This window comes from Entelurus aequoreus, linkage group LG07 (assembly GCF_033978785.1).
Source record: "Entelurus aequoreus isolate RoL-2023_Sb linkage group LG07, RoL_Eaeq_v1.1, whole genome shotgun sequence".
Classification (NCBI taxonomy): domain Eukaryota; kingdom Metazoa; phylum Chordata; class Actinopteri; order Syngnathiformes; family Syngnathidae; genus Entelurus; species Entelurus aequoreus.
The window spans coordinates 5,623,094-5,630,593 of record NC_084737.1 but is presented as its reverse complement, the minus strand read 5'-3'; the positions used below and the strand labels follow the sequence as shown (position 1 = coordinate 5,630,593).

General features: G+C 34.1%; 1 protein-coding gene across 1 annotated transcript in view; it reads right to left on the bottom strand.

Moving 5' to 3' along the window:
- Positions 1–7,500, bottom strand: part of LOC133653248 (nucleolar protein 4-like) — a 246,705-nt gene that overhangs the window by 141,631 nt on the left and 97,574 nt on the right. The gene's annotated exons all lie outside the window — the stretch shown is intronic.

The window sequence follows — 7,500 nt, the reverse complement described above, 5'->3', positions numbered from 1 at the left end:
GTCATCACCCATCAGTCACACACATGATGTCATCATTGAAATATCACCCATCAGTCACACACATGATGTCATCACTGAAATATCACCCATCAGTCACACACATGATGTCATCACTGAAATATCACCCATCAGTCACACACATGATGTCATCATTGAAATATCACCCATCAGTCACACACATGATGTCATCACCCATCAGTCACACACATGATGTCATCACTGAAATATCACCCATCAGTCACACACATGATGTCATCACTGAAATATCACCCATCAGTCACACACATGATGTCATCACTGAAATATCACCCATCAGTCACACACATGATGTCATCACTGAAATATCACCCATCAGTCACACGCATGATGTCATCACTGAAATATCACACACATGATGTCATCCCTGAAATATCGCACATCAGTCAAGTGTGTGGCTCCGTTACTCCTCGCTGGTTCTTCATAATAACTCACACCTTTTAAACAGAAATGAATACAAATATTGCAAAAAGTGGGCTGGGGGCCAATTGTTGGGGCCCCTCTTTTTCTCAGGTGTAACACACTTTTACACCACAGGTGGCAGTAATGACAACATCACACAAGTACTCAGGTGTAATACACTTTTACACCACTTGTGGCAGTAATGACAACATCACACAAGTACTCAGGTGTAATACACTTTTACACCACAAAAAAATTTTTTTTTTTTTTTTTTTTTTTATAAAAAGTATCTCGTGGACACGAGAAACTTTGTTGTGCACACGAGAAACTTTCTCGTGGCCACGAGAAACTTTTTATAAAAAAAAAAAATAATAATATTTTTTTAAATTTTTTTTTTAATAAAAAGTTTCTCGTGGCCACGAGAAAGTTTCACGTGCCCACGAGAAACTTTTTATAAAAAAAATTTTTTTTTTATTTTTTTTATTTATTTTTTTAATAAAAAGTTTCTCGTGGCCACGAGAAACTTTTTATTAAAAAAAAAATTAAAAAAAATTTTTTTATTTATTTAATTTTTTCTTTTATAAAAAGTTTCTCGTGGCCACGAGAAACTTTTTATTAAAAAAAATAATAATAAAAAAAAATGTATTTATTAATTTTTTTTTTTATAAAAAGTTTCTCGTGGCCACGAGAAACTTTAAAAAAAAATATATATATATATATATATATATATATATATTTTTTTTTTTTTTTTTTTTTTTTTTTTAATAAAAAGTTTCTCGTGGCCACAAGAAACTTTTCATAAAAAATTTTTTTTTAAAAATAAAAAATAAAAAATATTTTTTTTATAAAAAGTTTCTCGTGCGCACAAGAAAGTTTCTCGTGGCCACGAGAAACTTTTTATTAAAAAAAAAAAAAAAAAAAAAAAAATTTTTTTTTTTTAATAAAAAGTTTCTCGTGGCCACGAGAAACTTTCTCGTGGCCACAAGAAAAATTTTATTTAAAAAAAAAAATTTTTTTTTTTTTTTTTTTTTTTTTTAATAAAAAGTTTCTCGTGGCCACGAGAAACTTTCTTGTGCGCACGAGAAACTTTTTATAAAAAAAATATTTTTTTTAAATTTTTTTTTATTTATTTTTTTTAATAAAAAGTTTCTTGTGGCCACGAGAAACTTTTTATTAAAAAAAAAAAATAATAATATATATATATATATATATATATATATATTTTTTTTTAAAGTTTCTCGTGGCCACGAGAAACTTTTTATAAAAAAAATAAATAAATAAATAAATAAAATTTTTTTTTTTTTTTTTTTAATAAAAAGTTTCTCGTGGCCACGAGAAACTTTCTTGTGCGCACGAGAAACTTTTTATAAAAAAAATATATATATATATATGTTTTTTTTTTTTTTTTAAATGTTTCTCGTGGCCACGAGAAACTTTCTCGTGGCCACAAGAAAATTTTTATGAAAAAAAAAAATTTTTTTTTTTTTTTTTTTTTTTTTTTTTAATAAAAACTTTCTCGTGGCCACGAGAAACTTTCTTGTGCGCACGAGAAACTTTTTATAAAAAAAATATTTTTTTTTCATTTTTTTTTATAAAAAGTTTGTTGTGGCCACGAGAAACTTTTTATTAAAAAAAAAAAAAAATAATATATATATATATATATATATATATATTTTTTTTTAAAGTTTCTCGTGGCCACGAGAAACTTTTTATAAAAAAAATAAATAAATAAATAAATAAAAAAAATTTTTTTTTTTTTTTAATAAAAAGTTTCTCGTGGCCACGAGAAACTTTCTTGTGCGCACGAGAAACTTTTTATAAAAAAAATATTTTTTATTATTATTATTTTTTTATTTTTTTTATAAAAAGTTTCTTGTGGCCACGAGAAACTTTTTTTTAAAAAAATAAATAAAAAAAATAAAAAAATATAAAAAAAACTTTTTATTTAAAAAAAAAAATATATATATATATATATATATATATATATATATTTTTTTTTTTTTTTTAAAGTTTCTCGTGGCCACGAGAAACTTTTTATAAAAAAAAAAAATAATAAATAATTTTTTTTTTTTTTTTTTTTTTTTTAATAAAAAGTTTCTCGTGGCCACGAGAAACTTTCTCGTGGCCACAAGAAAATTTTTATTAAAAAAAAATTTTTTTTTTTTTTTTTTTTTTTTTTTTTAATAAAAAGTTTCTCGTGGCCACGAGAAACTTTCTTGTGCGCACGAGAAACTTTTTATAAAAAAAATATTTTTTATTATTTTTTTTTTTTTTTTTTTTTTTTTTATAAAAAGTTTCTTGTGGCCACGAGAAACTTTTTATTAAAAAAAAAAAAAAAAAAATATATATATATATATATATATCGTGGCCACGAGATACTTTCTCGTGGCCACGAGATACATGTCTAAAAAAAAAAAAATTCCCATGTCCCTTTAGGGGCTCCGTAGTTTCTCGTGGCCACGAGAAACTTTCTTGTGCGCACGAGAAACTTTTTATAAAAAATATAAAAAAAAAAAATTTTTTTTTTTTTTTTTTTATAAAAAGTTTCTCGTGGCCACGAGAAACTTTGTTGTGCGCACGAGAAACTTTTTATTAAAAAAATAAAAAATTATTATTATTATTATTATATATTTTTTTTTTAATAAAAAGTTTCTCGTGGCCACGAGAAACTTTCTTGTGCGCACGAGAAACTTTCTCGTGCGCACGAGATACGTTCACACGCAGTGTTAATATTGGGGTGGGCCCCGGGGCCCTCTGTAGTGGAAAAGTTGGGCCCAGAGGTCAAAAAGGTTAAGAAGCCCTGATTGAAATAATGCCATGGCTCCTCCCACAAGGTGATTAATTGTGTCAAATAAATGATCAAAATGGATCCACCAAGTGTTGGCACAAGCGGGGGAGGGGCCAAAGCACGGATGCTCAGCGTGAGCACAGAAGGCCAGCGGGGGAGGGGAATCGAACCCAAGTCCAAGGCAGTGCGAACGGCCTTGTGGTGGAAGCAAGACCTTCACAATAAAAGGGTCTAACAAGACGGTGGTCGTCACGCCGACACACGCACACACAATTTTAAAACCACTCGCCCAGCGAGGACACATCGGTTACCATGGCGATAGGCAGCATCAGCACCAATGCCTTAAATTGTGTGTGTGTGTGTGTGTGTGCGTGTGTGTGTGTGCGTGCCAGCTGTTGCACTTCTAATAGAGAGTGCATTAACTCTCTCTACATAATATATATATAGGTGCAGGTGATAATACATGTTGCTATGGTAACTGGATGCAATTGATCACAAAGAGGATGTTTCTAAAATGGCCCTTTTCAACGCCCTATACACACACACACACACACACACACACACACACACACACACACACACACACACACACACACACACACACACACACACACACACTAGGATTCCATGTGCCGGCCTGGCAAAGAGGAGGGGGAGGATGCACGAGTGGATCTTCTTTGAGGAATGCGAGGGTGAATGCTGTAATGCAGAAAACGAGGGAAAGCCCCAGAAAAGGGAGAATACTGAAAGCGTCAGAGGTGCCAAAATGTTGTGTTGGCATTCTTTTACACCAGGAAGTGTAAAAGTGATACTAAGAACAGTAAAGAAGAACAACAATTGATTCAACTGGACCCCTGTAAACATCTGTCACACTCCACATGTAAACATCTGTCACTCTCCACATGTAAACATCTGTACATGTAAACATCTGTACATGTAAACATCTGTACATGTAAACATCTGTCACACTCCACATGTAAACATCTGTCACACTCCACATGTAAACATCTGTACATGTAAACATCTGTCACTCTCCACATGTAAACATCTGTACATGTAAACATCTGTCACTCTCCACATGTAAACATCTGTACATGTAAACATCTGTCACTCTCCACATGTAAACATCTGTCACACTCCACATGTAAACATCTGTCACACTCCACATGTAAACATCTGTACATGTAAACATCTGTACATGTAAACATCTGTCACTCTCCACATGTAAACATCTGTCACACTCCACATGTAAACATCTGTCACTCTCCACATGTAAACATCTGTACATGTAAACATCTGTCACACTCCACATGTAAACATCTGTACATGTAAACATCTGTCACACTCCACATGTAAACATCTGTCACACTCCACATGTAAACATCTGTACATGTAAACATCTGTCACTCTCCACATGTAAACATCTGTACATGTAAACATCTGTCACTCTCCACATGTAAACATCTGTACATGTAAACATCTGTCACTCTCCACATGTAAACATCTGTCACACTCCACATGTAAACATCTGTCACACTCCACATGTAAACATCTGTCACACTCCACATGTAAACATCTGTACATGTAAACATCTGTCACTCTCCACATGTAAACATCTGTACATGTAAACATCTGTCACTCTCCACATGTAAACATCTGTACATGTAAACATCTGTCACTCTCCACATGTAAACATCTGTCACACTCCACATGTAAACATCCGTCACTCTCCACATGTAAACATCTGTACATGTAAACATCTGTCACACTCCACATGTAAACATCTGTCACTCTCCACATGTAAACATCTGTACATGTAAACATCTGTACATGTAAACATCTGTACATGTAAACATCTGTCACACTCCACATGTAAACATCTGTCACACTCCACATGTAAACATCTGTACATGTAAACATCTGTCACTCTCCACATGTAAACATCTGTACATGTAAACATCTGTCACTCTCCACATGTAAACATCTGTACATGTAAACATCTGTCACTCTCCACATGTAAACATCTGTCACACTCCACATGTAAACATCTGTCACACTCCACATGTAAACATCTGTACATGTAAACATCTGTACATGTAAACATCTGTCACTCTCCACATGTAAACATCTGTCACACTCCACATGTAAACATCTGTCACTCTCCACATGTAAACATCTGTACATGTAAACATCTGTCACACTCCACATGTAAACATCTGTACATGTAAACATCTGTCACACTCCACATGTAAACATCTGTCACACTCCACATGTAAACATCTGTACATGTAAACATCTGTCACTCTCCACATGTAAACATCTGTACATGTAAACATCTGTCACTCTCCACATGTAAACATCTGTACATGTAAACATCTGTCACTCTCCACATGTAAACATCTGTCACACTCCACATGTAAACATCTGTCACACTCCACATGTAAACATCTGTCACACTCCACATGTAAACATCTGTACATGTAAACATCTGTCACTCTCCACATGTAAACATCTGTACATGTAAACATCTGTCACTCTCCACATGTAAACATCTGTACATGTAAACATCTGTCACTCTCCACATGTAAACATCTGTCACACTCCACATGTAAACATCCGTCACTCTCCACATGTAAACATCTGTACATGTAAACATCTGTCACACTCCACATGTAAACATCTGTACATGTAAACATCTGTACAAGTAAACATCTGTACATGTAAACATCTGTCACACTCCACATGTAAACATCTGTACATGTAAACATCTGTCACTCTCCACATGTAAACATCTGTACATGTAAACATCTGTCACTCTCCACATGTAAACATCTGTACATGTAAACATCTGTCACTCTCCACATGTAAACATCTGTCACACTCCACATGTAAACATCTGTCACACTCCACATGTAAACATCTGTACATGTAAACATCTGTACATGTAAACATCTGTCACTCTCCACATGTAAACATCTGTCACACTCCACATGTAAACATCTGTCACTCTCCACATGTAAACATCTGTACATGTAAACATCTGTCACACTCCACATGTAAACATCTGTACATGTAAACATCTGTCACACTCCACATGTAAACATCTGTCACACTCCACATGTAAACATCTGTACATGTAAACATCTGTCACTCTCCACATGTAAACATCTGTACATGTAAACATCTGTCACACTCCACATGTAAACATCTGTACATGTAAACATCTGTCACTCTCCACATGTAAACATCTGTCACACTCCACATGTAAACATCTGTCACACTCCACATGTAAACATCTGTCACACTCCACATGTAAACATCTGTACATGTAAACATCTGTCACTCTCCACATGTAAACATCTGTACATGTAAACATCTGTCACTCTCCACATGTAAACATCTGTACATGTAAACATCTGTCACTCTCCACATGTAAACATCTGTCACACTCCACATGTAAACATCCGTCACTCTCCACATGTAAACATCTGTACATGTAAACATCTGTCACACTCCACATGTAAACATCTGTACATGTAAACATCTGTCACACTCCACATGTAAACATCCGTCACTCTCCACATGTAAACATCTGTACATGTAAACATCTGTCACACTCCACATGTAAACATCTGTACATGTAAACATCTGTACATGTAAACATCTGTACATGTAAACATCTGTCACTCTCCACATGTAAACATCTGTACATGTAAACATCTGTCACACTCCACATGTAAACATCTGTACATGTAAACATCTGTACATGTAAACATCTGTACATGTAAACATCTGTCACTCTCCACATGTAAACATCTGTACATGTAAACATCTGTCACACTCCACATGTAAACATCTGTACATGTAAACATCTGTCACACTCCACATGTAAACATCTGTACATGTAAACATCTGTACATGTAAACATCTGTACATGTAAACATCTGTACATGGACCTTAATAACAAGGGGATTGTTGTCCCACATCATAAGTGTGGTGTAACCATGGCAACTATCGTCATGCAGAAAATAATGATACTTGGTGATAGAAGCTGGTATCATCTATGGCCCCGCCCCCTTCCACTGTGACACAGGTGTGCAGATAGTGACTATCACTGTTAGACGGACTCTACACAACTTGCTGTTTGTAGACACAACAACACACTGTGTGTCACACTTTTGTACTCACACTTCTTTGGACTGCATGACTGCATCCATACTGAAATATTGATATCGCCGATACCAGATCTTTATGCTGGAATATCCATTTTCAAA